Raw genomic sequence first — 17,296 nt, 5'->3', positions numbered from 1 at the left:
AGGAGAACCCGACACAGTGACACTCACGGAGGTGCTCCCAGCAGCCAGCCTCCGATGTGACTGTGGGGAGGCTGAGGTGCACAGGCAGGCCAGCAGGGTGGACCAAGGGCCACTGTGGCCTGTGAGTCTGCTCCCACTTCACCAGGAGAAGTTCCTCAGAAGGTCAAGGGACACATTCCTCCAGAAGGAAAAGCAGGGCAGGCTCAGTTTTGCCAAATGAAGCACAAGTTTAGCCCCATGCAGAATGCACTTCCTTCTAAGCTGAGATGTGTTTGATCTGGCGTGTAGGTGCCCTGGCTGCCTCTGCTTGGCTCCAGGTGTGGCCATGGCACAGATGTCTCCATTAGCCACAGAGGAGCAGCTACAATGCAGACATGCAGCTCCAGGTGTCACAACAGACTCAGTTATAAAATTGTATATTTGTAATAACAAAATACAGATAGAACATAAATGCCTCCCAAAAGGGTATTGGCTAAATAAACAGTCTGTGCAGATAGGCCACTCTACAGACTACAAATTATACTCGGAAGCGACTCCACACAACACACACAGCTGTCTGGTGCAGTAGCGACCCCACTTCAAGGTGAAGCAGGCAGCACCTGGTGACCCTGAGGGCTAAGCCCTGCCAGCTCCATCCCCCACCACTTCTAACTTTTCTGTTTCTTTTTCCCTCATTACTTAAGAGCCATGGACCCCTTTGATGAGTCCGTAGAAGAAACTGCCATCAACTAGTTTTAACAGTTACCCAGAGTCCCTGAAGCCTGAGCTGAGCTCTCCTCCACAAAGTAGCCCCAGCTATCCTGTGCTGCCTATGGGACGAGGAACATGGGTGTCACCAGAAGGACAGCTCAGACCCCATGCCTCCTGGCTCTCTTCATCACTGACCCAATGTTACCCTAAGCCCCGCAGTCTGGCCCTCAGACCTTGCTCTAGCATGACGGAATTATCCATCAGCAGGACACACAGCCCCAGGAGGGCCAGGATGGCTGAGGGATCTGGACAGTGAGCTGAGCGTGTCCCTGCCCAGTGGGTCCACATGCTGCACCCCCCAAGGTTGAACAGACTGCAGCTCCCTTCCCTGGCTGGGAGACGTGGTGCAGATAGAGCCTGTTCCCCAAACTCTCCTTAGTGTGCCACACCAGAGCAAAATTGCCATGCTGTTAGGAAGCAGTTTATCACACCAGTTAACCAGTTCAAATGCAAATGAATAGTAAACACGTTTTGAATAGCTCAACCTCACACATCAGTAAAAATGTAAATCAAAATGTACCAAATTTGCAAAAATGTTTACTGCATGTTTAGGGTTATCAAGGGCATAGGAAACCAGCTGCTGTGCACTGCTGAAGAGTCCTCACGTATCCACACTCATGCAGCACAACGTGGCAGGTTACAGGAAGGTTCGGCTGTTTTAACCAGTAATTCTGCTCCCTTGAACTTATCTTAAAGAAATAATTACAAGTTTATGGAACAATTTTTATAGCAGGACGTTCATCACAGATTTATTTAATAATAGATAGATAGATATAATGCTCAATAAAAGGGGACTAAGTAAACTTTAGAACATCTATAGAACTGAATACTTTGCAGACATTACACAGTTCTACTTTGAAGAATATTTAATGACGTAGGACAGTGCTCACATCATAACTTTAAAAGCTATTTACACTGCCCAGCGGTTGACAATGTTGCCCTGTACATGTGGGCATTGCTGGAAAGGAGAACTTTATATTATGCAGGGTTTTTTCTATGACTTAAAAAAAAAAGCTAGTTACAAAACTGAATGATCCCATTTTGATAAATATTTATGCGATATAAACAGAGAGGACGACTTTGATATACATCATGTATTAGTAGTGGCTCTGTTACTTTTTTTCTTCTTTTCAGTAGCCAGTCAGAGCCTCTCTCCTTTCCAATGTACCTCCAATGAATGTGCTTTACCTTCATGGACAGGAAAAAGGGGAAACTATTTTTTTCATATTTCTATCCAGCCTGTTATTCTATTTCTGGAAAATAAGAAAATTAATTTAGCACTAGAAAAAATTTTCAAAATTATCTATAAAAGTAAAGAATTTTACCATTTCAAATATACAAATAAATATTAACAAGAAGAAAATGTTAAATAACTGAATATATCTAGACAATTAAATATTATATAGAGAAGACAATGCTTAGAGGGAAGAGAGACTCACGGGTAAAAGCAGAAAGCAAATAAAGTCCCAGGACAAGCAGCCCACCCCACCCCCAAGGCAATAATGAGCATTCTCCTGGTAAAAGCCTGGAGGGACATAGCACACACAGGCCAGCCAGGCCACCTGCAGAGGTAGGGCACAAGAGTTATATTTTTCTATTGGTCTCTGTTTCTAGATTTTCTAGGTGGAACAGCTATTGTTTTTGAATTGAAACAAATTTTTTAAGTACAAAAATCATATCTAGATTTCTTTCCCTCACAAGGAAAGAAACATTGTCTTTAAAGCCAAAGACTTCCGCTTCCTTGCACTAACCCCTTGCTCGGCATGGTGGGGTGGGGAGTGTGCACCCTGTGCAGGACCCAAGAAACCAAGTGTGGCCAGCACACCACAGCTACTCGGAGCCCCAGGACACCTGAAAAGCTCCTGCAATGTGGCCAGCAGACTCTTCTGAGCCTTGGAAAAGACGAAAATACATGGTAAGAAATTCCTGCCTTGTGTTGGCCATACGTACATCACATAAATGGGTGATAATCCTTAAAGAAACTTTCCACTCATATCTAAAAGTGTTTTTAGAAAATAGTGGAAAGTGTTTTATTTTTTATTCTTATTTTTCATAAGGCATGTGATTAAGGGCCCTCTGCATGCTCCTCCAGCACCACACACAGAACATTGCTAGTCCATACGCCACTTGCACACGTGCACAACACACAAGGGCCTCCCCCACAGACGCACATTCAGCTTCACCCTCCTCTTGTGTCAGTCCCTGAGGTCCCAGGTTCCTTTGAGTGAATTAAGAGCATCCTAGGAAAGTCACCGGAATGAGATCCCATCCCCAGAGGCCATGGAGAATCAAGCCGGTCCATGGGCCCTACTGTGAGGAGCAGCTCACAGTATACGATGAGACTCTGAGCACAAGGACTCTCAGACACAAACTGGGGGCTGGGTGCCATCTGAGCTTATAGTGAAAGATGGCATTTGTCTTATAAGGAAAACAACCAGCTTCACACAATGGGATGACAGATAACGTATCAAACCAGAGGAGGCTTTTAAAATTTCACATTTGGAATTGGCCAACATCAATTATTTAAATGCAAATTTAATTAACAAAATATTCAACATATGTTCTCTTTAAACTCTGCTAAACTGGATGAGACGTCTGGAAACCCCTCTGAGGGGCCAGGGATGGTGGGGGTGGCTGGGTACTTCTGGGCGCAAAGCAGGAAGGCAGCCACCGCTGCGCAAAGGCCCGGCTCCTACTCGGAGGAGGGTGATTAATGCCACCACCAAATGTGTGCCCACTCCCGCCCTGACCCCCTCCGGCCTGCTGCCACCATCTGCTGCATCTAATTCCTCCGCTATATTTGTGTTTGGGGCTCCTCCGACAAAGGGCGGGGGCGGGGCTGCCCAGGCAGGCTGTGAGCTGACGGCCCTGGCCAGAAGGCATCTGTTGCCCTGGTCCCGCAGCATCTGCCCAGCTCCTCACTTCCCCATGTTCTGTGAGGGACGGTTTCTCCCAAAGGTAGCCCTGCACACACTCCGTCAATTCCAGCATTGTCTGCCGCTGTTCCCATGGTGCCCCCCAGCCTCTGGTAACCCAAGATGCTATGCAATTGAGGGTGCCACAAACACTCCTCCGGCACCATCAGCCAGGCTGCAGTTGCCCAGCAGGAGACCAGACTGGAGATGCATGTGTGCCGGGCAGAGGTGCCCACCCGAGGCCACTGTGGCCAGGGCTCAGCTGCTCCGGCAGGCAGGCCCGCAGGGCAGCTTTCTCCTGCCTCACCCTGCCTCTTGCATCTTAACTATGGAAGTGCCTCTTGTCTCCTTCTAGTTCTCAAGGCAGCTGTCAGGCGTATAACAGACGAACATGTCACACCTGCATTTCCACGTCGGGATCTGCACCTAGCAGCCCGTCCGTCCATGCCTGCTGCTCTGCCAACCCAGCAGCTCAGGGCTTCTGCCGAGGACAGACCCACACCTGCTCCAGGAAGCTCCTTTCACTTGAACGCTGTGCTCAGCCTGGCCGCGTGGTCTGCAGAGCTGGCTGAGAGAAGCCTGTCGACAGCAACTATTCCCCAGCTCTGATAGCTCTGAAGGCCTCAGGAATCACACCTAATGACTGCCCATGAGCAAAAGACCTCCCAACAAATGGCCAGGCCCTAGGACAGCCCCACAGCTGTTGCCTCCCCACTGCTCTCAGGTGGGGACCAGCCGTAAAGCTCCTGCCAACTTCCCCACGGAACCTGCTGACATGAGAGAGGTCTATTGCCACCCCAGATGTCTTCAGCTTCTGCATCTGTGCGGTGGCTTGTTTTCCGACTGGGCCAGCTCTGCGGCTGTGTGACCACTTCACATGTGATGCTAGAGTGCAGCCAGATGCTTAAAAACACAGCAGAACCTCTGAGAGGTGAACACCACCAAGTCTGCAGCAAACTGGTCATCATGCAGAGCTGGGCAGCACAGGAATGAGCCCCCCTGCACTGACACGTACATCAGGCCCCATCTGTGAAAATTCCATCAACTTTTAAGGAGGTGCTCAGTGTGGAGAGGATGTCAGCTGTGGAGTATCTACTGTAAATACTGAGGAGAAAGGATTTTCTTAAATTAAAAATATTGTAATGTAATAAATGGTTTTGTTACTCACCTTCTCCTAAGAGATCACCAGGGCTGGTGTCATTATGCCTCACCTCCCTATTTACCTTAATCATCTACAAAACTCCAAGCTTCCAGGTCATCCATCATCACTGGACTCTTCTCCCCATAGGACTCTGCACATGCCTGCATGGACCAATCTTCCATCCTTCCTGAATCACACAAACCTTCCTACTATGTCCTAAGGGGCTCACAGGTGTCATCAGCACAATCCCCTCTACCGTCAAACCCTTCTCTGAGTGTTCTTCACTTTGTGTGCTCCCCAAGGCCCCCCTGAGTATACTGCTGCACCTGGATCCTTCTCAAGTGGATGATAGTTTGTTCCGCATTCAACATATCACCATACCTGGAGATGGTGTGAGCATCCTCGCTTCTCATTCTCACATAAAAATTAATCACTATCCCTATTCTCACAAAAATTAAACTCGTTAAAGAACATTCTGTTAGACTCTCGTATCCAATACTCTTGCATTTTACAATCATCCATCCACCTCCCATCGTTCACCCTCATCCCTTGAAGATCTGAAGCTCATGGGTTTTTGGATTCTCTCTCTACCACAATTGCTGTCATCAATCTGGATGATTCAACAATTCAAATATGCACCAACCAATTTTTTTGGCCACTCAAGTTCTTTCTTTTATTTATCTTTTTTTAAGACAGAGTCTCACTCTATCACCCTGGATGAGTAGAGTCCTGTGGCGTCATAGCTCATAGCAACCTCAAACTCTTAGGCTTAAGCATTCCTCTTGCCTCAGCCTCCCAAGTAACTGGGACTAGAGACTCTTGCCATGTTGCCCAGCTAGTTTTTCTATTTTTAGTAGAGAGGGGAGTCTTGTTCTTACTCAGTCTGGTCTTGAACTCCTGAGCTCAAGCAATCTACCCATTTTGGCTTCCCAGAGTGCTAGGACTACAGGCGTGAGCCACTATGCCCAGCTCTTATTTAAAATTCTTCCACAGCTTTCCCACCCACTTAGAATAGATTTCAGACTACATATAAAGTCCTTTGTGTTCTAGTGTCCAGCTTAATGCTCTGGCCTCAGCTCCTGCCCTTCTCTGCCCTCTCACTCCACTCTGGCCTCTGTGCCCTCCTGGTTGTGACTTAAACATGTCAAGCTTCTCCTGCTCCCCGCCATTAAGACCTACTGCTCTCTCCATTTGAACAGTCCTCAAATTTTGTTTGTGATGACACTTTATGTAGTTTAGTTCCCCACTGATACATCACTTCCACAGAGTAGTCATTTCTGATCACCATATGCAAAACACACCCCCAAAAATATTTTAATGTTTTAAGTAACATTATATTGAATATGCAGTCACTCTCAATATTTAGATGCTCTCAATTTGTAAATATGTTGAAGGGGACATGTACTGAATGCTCCCTACCCAGGCAGTATATAATCAATTAACTCATTTCCACTCGTTCTGTGCCACAGGTGGTAATGGGAAGACCTGGCTTTGTAGAAAAATGGAGGAGAAATTTTGACTTGCCCTGAGAAGGCACCAGCCACATGTGGATCTGGGACAGGGTCCATGGCAGCCCAAGTGTGAACCATGGGAACAGCCCAAATTCTTAGAACTCTGAGGGTGACTCTCTGAGAACTCACTGTTCTCTGATAAGTGACCTGAATGTTTTCCTGCCTGCCTAGGGAGGGAGAGCAAGGGGAACATAACTTCCTGGGCTCCAGAGGCAGCAGGGCCTCGTGGACCCTGCTCAAAGTTAGTTCCCAGAGGGTTTCAGTGGATGGTGTCAAGGCAGAGGCCAGCCAATGCCTTCCTGGGCACTGAGGGCCTGTCCTCTGTGCATCCAGCGGGAAGGTAAGGTGCTATCCACCCTCTCAGTGAACCGTGGGAACACAGATTTTATAAGTTTGGTTGTCTGCTCGAAACCAGGCTTATATGGTCATTACTCTATTGTTAATTACTGTGCAGCCCATCCCAATTAGACTTTCACTGGCACATGACTGGTGAGATCAAGCCCACACTCGGTAACTGCTGGGCCATGCCCTGTGGGAGCTCTGGCCTGGGAGGGCAAGCCCCTGGGCCTCTGTCCTCAAACATCTGGCAAACAGAAAAGCTATGACAGGAATGGCTTTGGGGCAGATTTCAGCCACAGAAAAGCTCCCATTCTGGGTGGGACTGGGTATGTATGCGCATCTACCCAACTGGCACTTCAGAATTCTGGCAGAAACCCCAGGACCAGGAGGCCTGGTGCCCTCCCTGGGACCCTGTGCTCTGCCCTTGTCCCACTGCCAAGGACAGCCCCTGCATATGACCTGGCAGTGGCATCCCCAACTGCCCACAGCCTGCCTGGCTTTCCCACTAGTGCTATGCTCAGTCACTGCCCTCCCTGGGGCCAGAAGAGGAACAGGAGGGAACTGGAGGCCTCAGCCACAGCTCAGCCACCGATAGCATTTCCAAGTGCCTGTTCGTGAATAGGCCAGACTCAGTGTCCTGGCCTTCTCCCCCACCATCCCCACAGCAGCCTGGGCAGAAAGACCCCACTCCAGAGATGAGCTTCCAAAGAGAAGTAAGGAAAATGCACTGCAGCTCCAGGAGATGCCCAGCTGTCACCCTGGCTCTTGGTCCTCAGGGATACCCCACCAGCCCTTCTCATCCCTGCCTGGCGACACTGTCCTCCATTCGTCAACAGGGCCCTCAAGGTTTTCATAGAAAAACAATATGAGAGTCCTTTTTAAACTCTAGATTTCAGCTTTCAGGCAGAAGACAAAGCAAAGACAAAGGTCACTCATGATTGAAGTCCAGGCTCACCACATGGCCCAGAGCTGGCAAGCCCCGCACCTACTTCATCTTCACCTGCAGAGTGAGCAAGTGGAAAGGGGAGCGAGTGGAAGCGTAAACAGGTTGGGGAGCCTCCCTGTCAGGCTACCTCGCAACACCGCCAGGGCCGCAGGGTCTGGGTGCGGCTCCCACCAGCATGCCCACACAGCACCTGCCACTAAGGAGGGCAAGGGCTTTACACCCAGGCAGAGGAGAAGCTGCACTTCACAGGCACTCCACAAATTTCCCACAAGGCACAAAAGGGAGCTCCACATAGTGCACATCGCTGGGGGATGCCCCACAGCTCTGGGAGGACCCTGCCTTGCCCAGATGCTAGAGTCTTTGGGAGCTGAGACTGTGGCCGTGGAGATCATTCTTCATAGCAACTCAGAGTGCTGTGTGGACATTGGCGGTTAAACCCATAGCATGGTAGGTTCCACTACTACCTCCAGTGCACCCCCAGACTGTTGCCCTCTGAGCAGCCCTCATGAGAGCACACCCTGGGCACACGACCTGGGTGACCAGGCACTGAGGCAGGTATGGTGCGAGTGGCTGTGGGGTCAGGCCTGCTGGGTGTCTTTGCCCTGGAGGAAGACACTAAAGGCACCACAGGAAAGAGCCTCCATGGGAAGAGCAGAGCTTTGGAGAAGGCAGTGGAGGGAGATGCCCACTGTGCTGTAAAGGCAGGCATATTGGAGGCTGGGCAGAAGGCCTGTCTGCTCACAGGTGGCAATAACATGCTCTGGGCCCTGCACAGAAATCTCATGTGTCACCACTAAGACCTGTCCAGGAGGAGCCCAGGAGGGCTGGCAGCCTCCTGGTGGAGGGCCTGCCTGACCCCAGCCCTTTAGGGAGCTGAACTGCAAAGGGTCTGAGAGGCTTCAGGGCTCATGTGGCAGCCCAGAGGACCATTGCCTGTGGCCCTGACATGGGGCTCAACTCAGCTACTTGTTTTTCTGTTTGTAAAATGACATGATACATCCTCAGTGCATTTCAAGGGGCGTGAAAGGAAAAGTTTTATCAAACTCATATTTAAGTGGAGAAATGGAGGCACAATAGAGAGAATGTCCATGACTCAGGAAGCCCCAGGCAGGGTTGACGGAGACCTTGGGTTCTCAGGGGACCCAGAGCCCAGGTGTCCACAGCAAAAGGGACTGGGGGTTCTGAGCAGATGCCCTGAGGGTTGAAGCATGCTCAGCAGGGAGGTAGGGGGAGACTGGGGTAGAAATTCAGACATGCTGCCCTAGTCTGATCTGTGTCTGTGACTGGGATGTGCAGGAGATGAGATGGTGGACTGACTCATCTATGATCAACCTTTTGTGCCAAATACAATAAAAATAAAGCTGACACCCAGGTGTGCTGTCCTTGATCTGACTGAAAGAACTGAAAGTTTCTGGAGTTTTTCTCTTGGTTCTGCGTGTCTTGCAGACGAATCAGGGCCCCGAGTGGCATGTCTCTCATTTCGAAGTGGGCTACTACAGTGGACTAAGATTGTATGAGATTATGGGAGCTTATGGGGGAAGGACATGGAGAACACGGACTGTCTGGCCCACAGTGGCCACACACACAGCTCAGCATCTGTCTGGTGAGGGACATCCCTTTTCCTAGGGCATGAGCCTAGACATTGTCATACCACCAAGAAGGCCCCAGGATCCTGGGGCAAAGGGTGCAGCTGCCCACCTGGCATATTGGGGTGGTGGTGGTAAAGTGAGCGTTCTGGAAGCCAGAGACAGCCATGGGTCCAGAATGCCTAGAAGGTATCAGAGAAGCTCCAAGATGCCTTCATGGTCCTGCTTGGAAGCCTTCTTGGAGAGCACGTGCAAGAGCACCTGTCACCCTCTGACCTGGCACTAAAGTGCATCAGCCAGACCCAGACGGCTGTCACAGGTCTTGGGTCCTTTGGCAACTGGATGGGGTCCCTTTGTTGAGGAACTGAGGATATGTTCCTGATGGGCCCATGTGAAATGGTGGTTAGTGTGTACCACGTGAGGAGGCCCAACATGGGCAGTCACTGCTGGGACGCCTGGGACACAGCAGGCACTGGCAATGGAGGCACAGCCCATAGCAGGCCCCTGGTACTTCTTCCTTGAACAGAGCTGACCTCAGTCTGAGCGTGGCAGCCGGCCAGTGTCCTTCAGGGCAGCTGTGGCACTCTGGAAGTCCAACTTCACAACTGCTTTTAGATCTGGCCCTAGGGTCCTCAGAAAATAGACACCTCTTGCCGGAGTTGGCTTTTGCTGGCCCTTGGAGGGCAGGTGCTGGGGGAAGCCGGCAGGTACTTTGCACACATTATCTTTTTTAATACTCACAATACCTTATCAGGGAGATGTTTTAATACGCACATCACAGATAAGGAAAATGGGGCCAAGTTTGCACAACTACTACAGGCAGAGCCTGGACTAGCCCCATTCTTCTCTCCAAAGTCACTCTGTGCAGGCCACAGCCTGGCCATGGGTGACCTATAGGAAAGAAGTGAACAATACACACATTTTAAAGGTGGCCCTTCTCCAGCCTCTGTTCCATCCATTGCAATTTTGGCATCTTAGCCAAATGCTAGCATTAATCAGCTGTTCCAATCAGGTCTAGAGCAGGGGGAGAATTTTCATTAAAATGACCACTTGGCCCTAAACTGACCCATCTAAAGCCTGCACAAGAGGCGGGTCCATGCAACACAGCCCAGGATGCAGACCACCCCTAGGACTGCCTGGCCTGGCCACCCTGCATCCTTGACACCCTGGCAGGGGAGCCTCCTCCACCTGGTACCCCTGCCTGATGTCCCTATGCCAACATCTCCACTCCATGGGAAGGGCTTTTCTCTCCATAGCCCTCTCCCTCTGTGGCCTGGCAGGCTCTAGCTGTGGATGCTTGTGAGTCTGCCTGTTGGCTTGTCTCAAACACAGGGAAATGGGGTGTAGGCCCAGGAACTTGGTTTCTTCAGGTCTAGGGGACAGAAACCAGACATGTGAGTAGCTGTGGGCCAGCCCCATGTGACTATTACAAAACCCAAGAGGTTCTCTGGGCCCCATGGCCTCTTGTGCTTTCGAGAGCTGGCCATGACACGTGGAAATGATCTGTAATCCCATCCCTTCTCACCACTAGTGGCCTGCTTGGTTAGCCAGTGGCTGGAAGAGGAAAAGTCTGAGGGAAAAAGACATTTTTTTCTGTCTTAAGCCTGGCAGCCATAGTCACTTTTATAAGCAAATCATCTGCTTTGTAAACAATGTTTTAAAGCACTTACTGTGGGTTTTTTTTTTTTTTTGATACATGGTATTGTTAAAAATCTTTTAATTACAGAAAAAGCAAAAAGAAGAAAATAAATCTGTAGGTAACTTGTCTGAACCAGTCCAGAGCCTTAGAATAAATGCCACTCAGAGGCTTCAGGTAAAAGATACTGAAATTCCAAAAGGCTACGTGGGTGAGAATGGCGTCCTTGTCCCTGTGAGACCCAACAGTCCCCAAAGAGCATGAGACATAGTTGACCTGGACAGTAGCCACTAGCTGTGTCACCAACGAAAACTTCCTTTACCACTGAGTCTCAAGGCCTCCAACCTGGAGTAACAAGTGCCAACTTTTAGGATTGCGATGAGGAGCAGAGAGATCACTCGTAATGTGCTGAGCCTATGCCCTGCACACCTCTGGTTCTCAGCCATCATCATTGACGTTTATCCATCCAGCTTAGGAAGCAGAATGACTTGAGGGAATTTCCATGGTTCCCGAAGTTCTGAGTTTTAATGTGATTTTGTAAAATTAAATGAATTCCTGGCACCTGAGGCTCATCTCTCTCACCACCTTGCCCAGGGCACAGGGTGAACTGGCAGAGCAGAGGTCCCTTCCCCACAACTTCAACACCAGGAAACGCTGAAAGTCACCTACACCCTCGAGTAATGCAGGCAGAAGATGGCAGGGCATGCACATTTCCCAGGCTACTATCCAAGAAGTGGTGAGCTGCAATGGGAATCCCCAAACTACAGGGGGGCAAGGGTCCACTCAGCCATCCACGCTGCACAGACCAGCTGAAACAAGAGTCTTCACTTTAGGCTGGAATTTTATCAAATCCAATGGCACAGAAGTCAATCGCACACAACAGCTGCTCTCTTTGGCAATTAAATATGCCTTTGATCAACAAAAAAGTAAAACATATTAAAGTGAAAATAAGCACAGTTTCCATGGGGAAAATCATAAAAGGGCCTTTGACATTCTTAGTATGTTTTGATAACCCTGGAGAGTCAAAAAGGAGCTGCCGCAACATGAAACAGGATTTACTTGTTGTGTGACAAGATCAAACAAATCGATAGGAAAATCACTTGATAAGAAAACTATCCACAGCCTAGTAGATAAAGGTTAAAGAAAAATTGTAGGCCAAGTGCAATGCCTCATGCCTGTAGTCCCAGCACTCTGGGAGGCCAAGGAGGGAGGATTGCTCAAGCTCAGGACTTTGAAACCAGATTGAGCAAGAGTGAGATCCTTTCTCTCCTAAAAATAGAAAAACTAGCCAGGCATTATGGTGGATGCCTATTGTCCCAGCTACTCAAAAGGCTGGGGCAAGAGGATCACTTGGGCCCATGAGTTTGAGGTTGTTCTGAGCTATGACACCACAGCACTCTACCCAGGGCACAGAGTGATACCTTGTAAAAAAAAAAAAGAGAGAGAAAGAGAAAAAAAAGGCAGGCAGAGGATGGTATGGCATCCCAATGAAAAGAACTTAAATTAAAAGAAAGTAAAAGAAAAATCATAAATCTTTTTTTTTTAGAGACAGAGTTTCATTTTGTCTCAATAGAGCACTGTGACATCACAGCTCACAGCAACTTCCAGCTCTTGGGCTTAGACAATTCTCTTGCCTCTCAGCCTTCCAAGTAGCTGGGACTATAGGCGCCCTCCACAACACCCAGATATTTTTTGTTGTTGTGGTTGTTGCAGTTTGGCCAGGGCCGGGTTTGAACCCACCACCCTCAGTATATATAGGGGCCAGCGCCGTACCCACTGAGCCACAGGCATCGCCAGAAAAATTGTAAATCTTAATGAGGCAATGACACATTTGCTATGGTCAGGTGGTGTGACTAAGCCGGAGCACCCCTTGGCAGCACTTACGTTAAAACTGTCATGGTGCAGAGAAGGTGACCATAGCCCTGTGCAAGGATGACACACAAATTCACAAAGTGCTGCATATTTTTTATAAATGCTTGAGGAATCTCATTTGCCCTGATTAGTTTATTACGTACTCTATGCCTGTCTTAAAACATCCCACGTACCCCATAAATATATACAACTATGTACCTATATTAATTAAAATAAAAAATTAATAATTGTTTATGTTATAAAAATTTAATGATAGTCTTTGATAAGACAGGAATGTTTATACATTAGTGGAAGAACTGAAGTTGGTTAAACTGGCAGGGGGAGATTTGGCAACTTGTATCAACAAACAAAATTATTTTTATGGCCTTTGATCTGGTAATTAACATGATATAAAGGCAGGGTATATGAAGGTGTTGGTCACAGTGTCATTTGTAGTAGTGAGAATTGTCAAAATAAATTGAATGCCGAATGAAGTATTAAGTAACCTTTTTAAATCATGGTTTTGAAAACTATGTAGCAATGTAGAAATTATATACAACAAGATGTTAAGGTTTTAAAAAGCAAGATATAAAAATCATTCATAGATTATGATTACAACTTTGTAAAAAGTGCACATACAAAAACGAAATGCAAGAAAAATAGAAAATAACAATGGTTCGGAATGCCAGGACTGAGTCCAGTTTTCTCAAACTTTCTGTGATGTGGTTTCATCAATGTAGAGTTTAAAACTAAAATTATATTTTATGGCAAAGAAGAGTTTGGGTTTTTCCTTCCTGGGGACATTCGAGGGGGCTCAAAGCCTGAATGGTACAAATGAAGGGAAGAGCCATCACCTGTCCACCTGCGGCAGGTGTACTGGGAACTGCCTCCAGATGTAGCTTTGGACACACCAGGAACCCCTTTTGTAGAATGCCACTTCTGGTTGAGGATCAAAAATGAATGAACAGGCTCTTTAAGAACAATGTAGCAATAGAAAGTAAATGTTGCATAATACAAATAATGATACCTAGCTAATGCCACTTATAGACGTAATTAATTTTTGACCTGTTTTAAACTTAAAGGTTGGTAATCTGGAGTTATACTTTGTTGGATACATGCCTACATACTACCAACTCTGCCCAGTTGACTAACATTTGATATACAATCCAGAGCTGTATTTATCTTCTTAAACATAACCCTTTCTAAAATTTCTTTCACTCCATAAAACAATAACTCCTTTTACAACGATGATTTAACATAAGATATTTCTGTACTTTCCCCCAAATTTCAGTACCTCAACCTTCTTAAAAATAGATCTTTAAAAGTGCTTATGTATACCTTTCCTGTCATAGTTCTTTCTGAACTTAAAGACCTGGTTTTACTAGACTAGTGAGATAAAATATGTATAAGTGATTTATAAGCAGTAAAGCAAGACAAAATTATGACTGCTGCTATCACAGTACATTCTATTGCCACTAATTGCTGGAGAGTTCAGTCCTAACCACAAGTGACCATCCTGAACCCCATATAAAAAGCTCAAAATGTCCAGAAAGCCCCCATGCAGAGTAGAAAGGTGTGTGTGCCTGGCCAACTCTGCTGTTTCCTGGAGCTGCAGGTCTCCAACAGTGAGGGTTGGGTAAGCCTGTGCAAATTGATTTTCTTAGGTAGACACTGGAGCAAGGGCCAGAGAAAAGTCAAGTAAGCACCACCACCAAAGAATAACATGGAAATATGCCACTCCTTGTTCCTCGGAGGAACACTGCTGGCACCCCCAAGTACACAGAGGACAACAGCCCTCCCAGCTTGTTCAAACCATATCACATCACCTCAGGGGTCTGAAACAGCTCAGTCAACCATGAGCCCATCTCAGGTCCTTGGGAGCCCAGGTGAACACATGGCTACCGGGAGTTAGGCATGGCCAAGAACACATTGGGGGGGAGGGGTAAGCCATAGCTCCGTCCTGAGGGAAGTTGGGCCATAACACTCCCCTCCCCAGCAGAGACCAGGAAAGCCAAGGGGCTCATCTCTCAAGCACAAGGTGTGGGCCCCTCACACCTTGTCCCAGCACTTGGTCTAGAAGCTGCCTCCTGACTTATCGCCCATTGTCCCAGAGCTTGCTTGTCTAGAAGCTGCCTCCTCACTTACCCAGTGGGCAATAAGTCAGGAGGCAGCTTCTAGACCAAGTGCTTTGTGGGGTCTAGAATGTTCCCCCCCACCCTGACCTCCCAGTGGGACAAGATGTGGAGGTGGAGACAGTGACCCTGACCCTATGTAGGCCTAGGCTGATGTGGGAGTGGGCGTCAAAAGGAGTAGACAGTGCACTCACACCCACCACCAAGGACGGGACTAGTGGGCTGGGGCAGAGCAGCAACCAGAGGGAGCAGGAAGGCTTTGCCTTGCAAGAGAAGCCACTACTCATTGCTTCCCTCAAGTTCACAACCCTGGCAAAACCGCGGGACTACAGTGCCAGCTGTGTGGCTGCTGGCAACCCAGTCCCAGACGTAGAATATCAGGTGGGGTGATGGGCTGTTGGTGTTTCCAACACCCACCTCTGTGGAGGTCAGGACTCTGACCCTTGGCTGATGTTTAGTGAAGTGGCTGCCAGCTCTTGTCCTGCCCTTCACCAGCCCCAGGGAATTGCTTTTTTTCACATTGCCATTCTCAAACTTCTCTTAGCTACTAAGCCAACAACATGCATGCCTGCAGAAAGACCGGGACTTGGGGAGGCAGGAAGTAGTTCCTCTAACACCCTGATGGAGACTCTGTCCCAGGGCAGGTCATCGCTGGCACAGGGAGGCTGCCACACCTCGGCTGAAAAGACAGACGTAGCCTCAGTTTCCCCATCACTTGGGGGCCCTCAATCCAGGGGCCCTCGTGCCTCTGTGCTGCAGCACACCACTCTCTGCAGCAACCTTCTAACCACAGGTTACACAAGCACATGCCAGCAACTGCTACACAGAGCAAGGCAGCTCTAGAAGAGGCTGTGAGTGGAGACCCAGTGGCAGCTGACGCAGGACATACACAGCAGGAAGAAAAAGGGACACAGTTACATGTCATCATTCATGGACAGAGACTGAGAACTGCCCCTGTTAGGGGGTTGCATCTGCATGTGAACATCTCAGAGGCCCTTTAGCCCATTTGTCACACAACAGCAAGTATCTGTGTGTCTAAACATGTCTAAAAAAGGAAGAGGTATAGTAAAAATATGATAGAAAAGATAACTAATGGTGCACCTGTGTAGGGTGCCCACCATGAGAGGAACTGATGGGACTAAAAGTTGCTCTGGGTGGGCTGGTGGTGTGTGACCTCGAAGGCCTGTGCCCCACTGTGGACTTTATCAGCACTGCACACTTGGAGCACACCAAATCTATAAAATAGAATTGTCCTTCTTCAACAATAAATTAACTTCAGCTTACTGTAACTTCTTTAGATGATAAACTCTCATTTTAATAACTCTTTGAAAAATAACTTACCATAAAACACAAACACGATGTACGGTTGTACAAAAATAGTTTCTTTATATCCTCATTGTACAAGTTTTTCTATTTTGAAATTTTTTTCTTTGGTTTTTAAACTTCTTCAGTAAAAACTAAGACATGTCAGCCTAGGTCTATACAGGTCAGGGTCCCTGTCTCCACTTCCACATCTGGTCCCATTGGAAGGCCGGGGGAGACCCTCAGGGAGCTGTTGTCTCATGGGATGACAGTCCTTCTCTGGAGACCTGGGGACCTGACTGAGACTGTTTGACAGTTAACTTTTTCTTTATGAGTAGAGGAAGAGCTGTCTAAAGTGACAGGTAAAAAGTAAATACATATGCCAATAACAGCTATTTACGATCATCTTCAGGTACTATGGGCACTGAGTGTGCTGCACTTTACGTGACAGGCAGCCATGGATTTGTCATGCCAGCATCACCCGACACATGGGAATGAGGCACACACAGTGGCCACCGTGTCACTAGGCAAGAGGAATTTTTTGGCTTCAGTGTGATCTTAAGGCACCACTATTACACGTGCAGACCATCCTCGACCAAAAGGTCATTATTTGTCACTTGACTGTATTCAAGGGGTCTCAGCCCATTTGGGAAAGGGTTTAACCAGTCTGGAGATAGCACATCTTCCTAAAATTCTCTTTTAAAACTGGCCATTTCATTAGCATTTTTGGGAAAATGAGGCAAAAAGGACTGGATAATTTCAGAGAAAACATTCACAGTGTTAATTAGAACATTTACTTGATGCTATTCGCTTTTTATTTTTTTAAAGACAGAGTCTCACTCTGTGCCCTGGGTAGAGTGCCGTGGCATCATACCTCACAGCAACCTCAACGTCTTGGGCTCAAACAATCCTCTTGCCTCAGTTTTTCCATTTTTAGTAGAGATGGGGTCTTGCTCTTGCTTGAGCTGTTCTTGAATTCCTGAGCTCAAGGAATCCACCCAGCCTGGCCTCCCAGAGTGCTAGAATTACAGGTGTGAGCCACCAAGCTCAGCCAACATTGTTCATCTTTTTAAAAATTAAAGCCTGAATTCCCAGAATACAAGTGGCCAGGAAAGAACGGGAGGGGAGAGCTGGCATGAGCCGAGTCAGCCCCTCCTCATACAATGCAGCCACAGTGCCGGGGGGGG

At 47.9% G+C, this 17,296-nt stretch overlaps 1 non-coding gene across 1 annotated transcript; it reads left to right on the top strand.

The window, feature by feature from the left end:
• The first annotated feature begins 12,685 nt into the window (after window positions 1–12,685).
• On the top strand, window positions 12,686–12,791 carry LOC111726200. The gene has a single exon (XR_002774039.1). It is a non-coding gene; the product is annotated as a U6 spliceosomal RNA (small nuclear RNA).
• Window positions 12,792–17,296: the final 4,505 nt, after the last annotated feature.

The sequence above is a fragment of the Otolemur garnettii genome, unplaced genomic scaffold (genome assembly GCF_000181295.1).
Source record: "Otolemur garnettii isolate 467f Iridium unplaced genomic scaffold, OtoGar3 scaffold00056, whole genome shotgun sequence".
NCBI classification, from domain to species: Eukaryota; Metazoa; Chordata; class Mammalia; order Primates; family Galagidae; genus Otolemur; species Otolemur garnettii.
The sequence above is the reverse complement of the archived record's forward strand: the minus strand, read 5'-3'. Positions and strand labels throughout refer to the sequence as shown.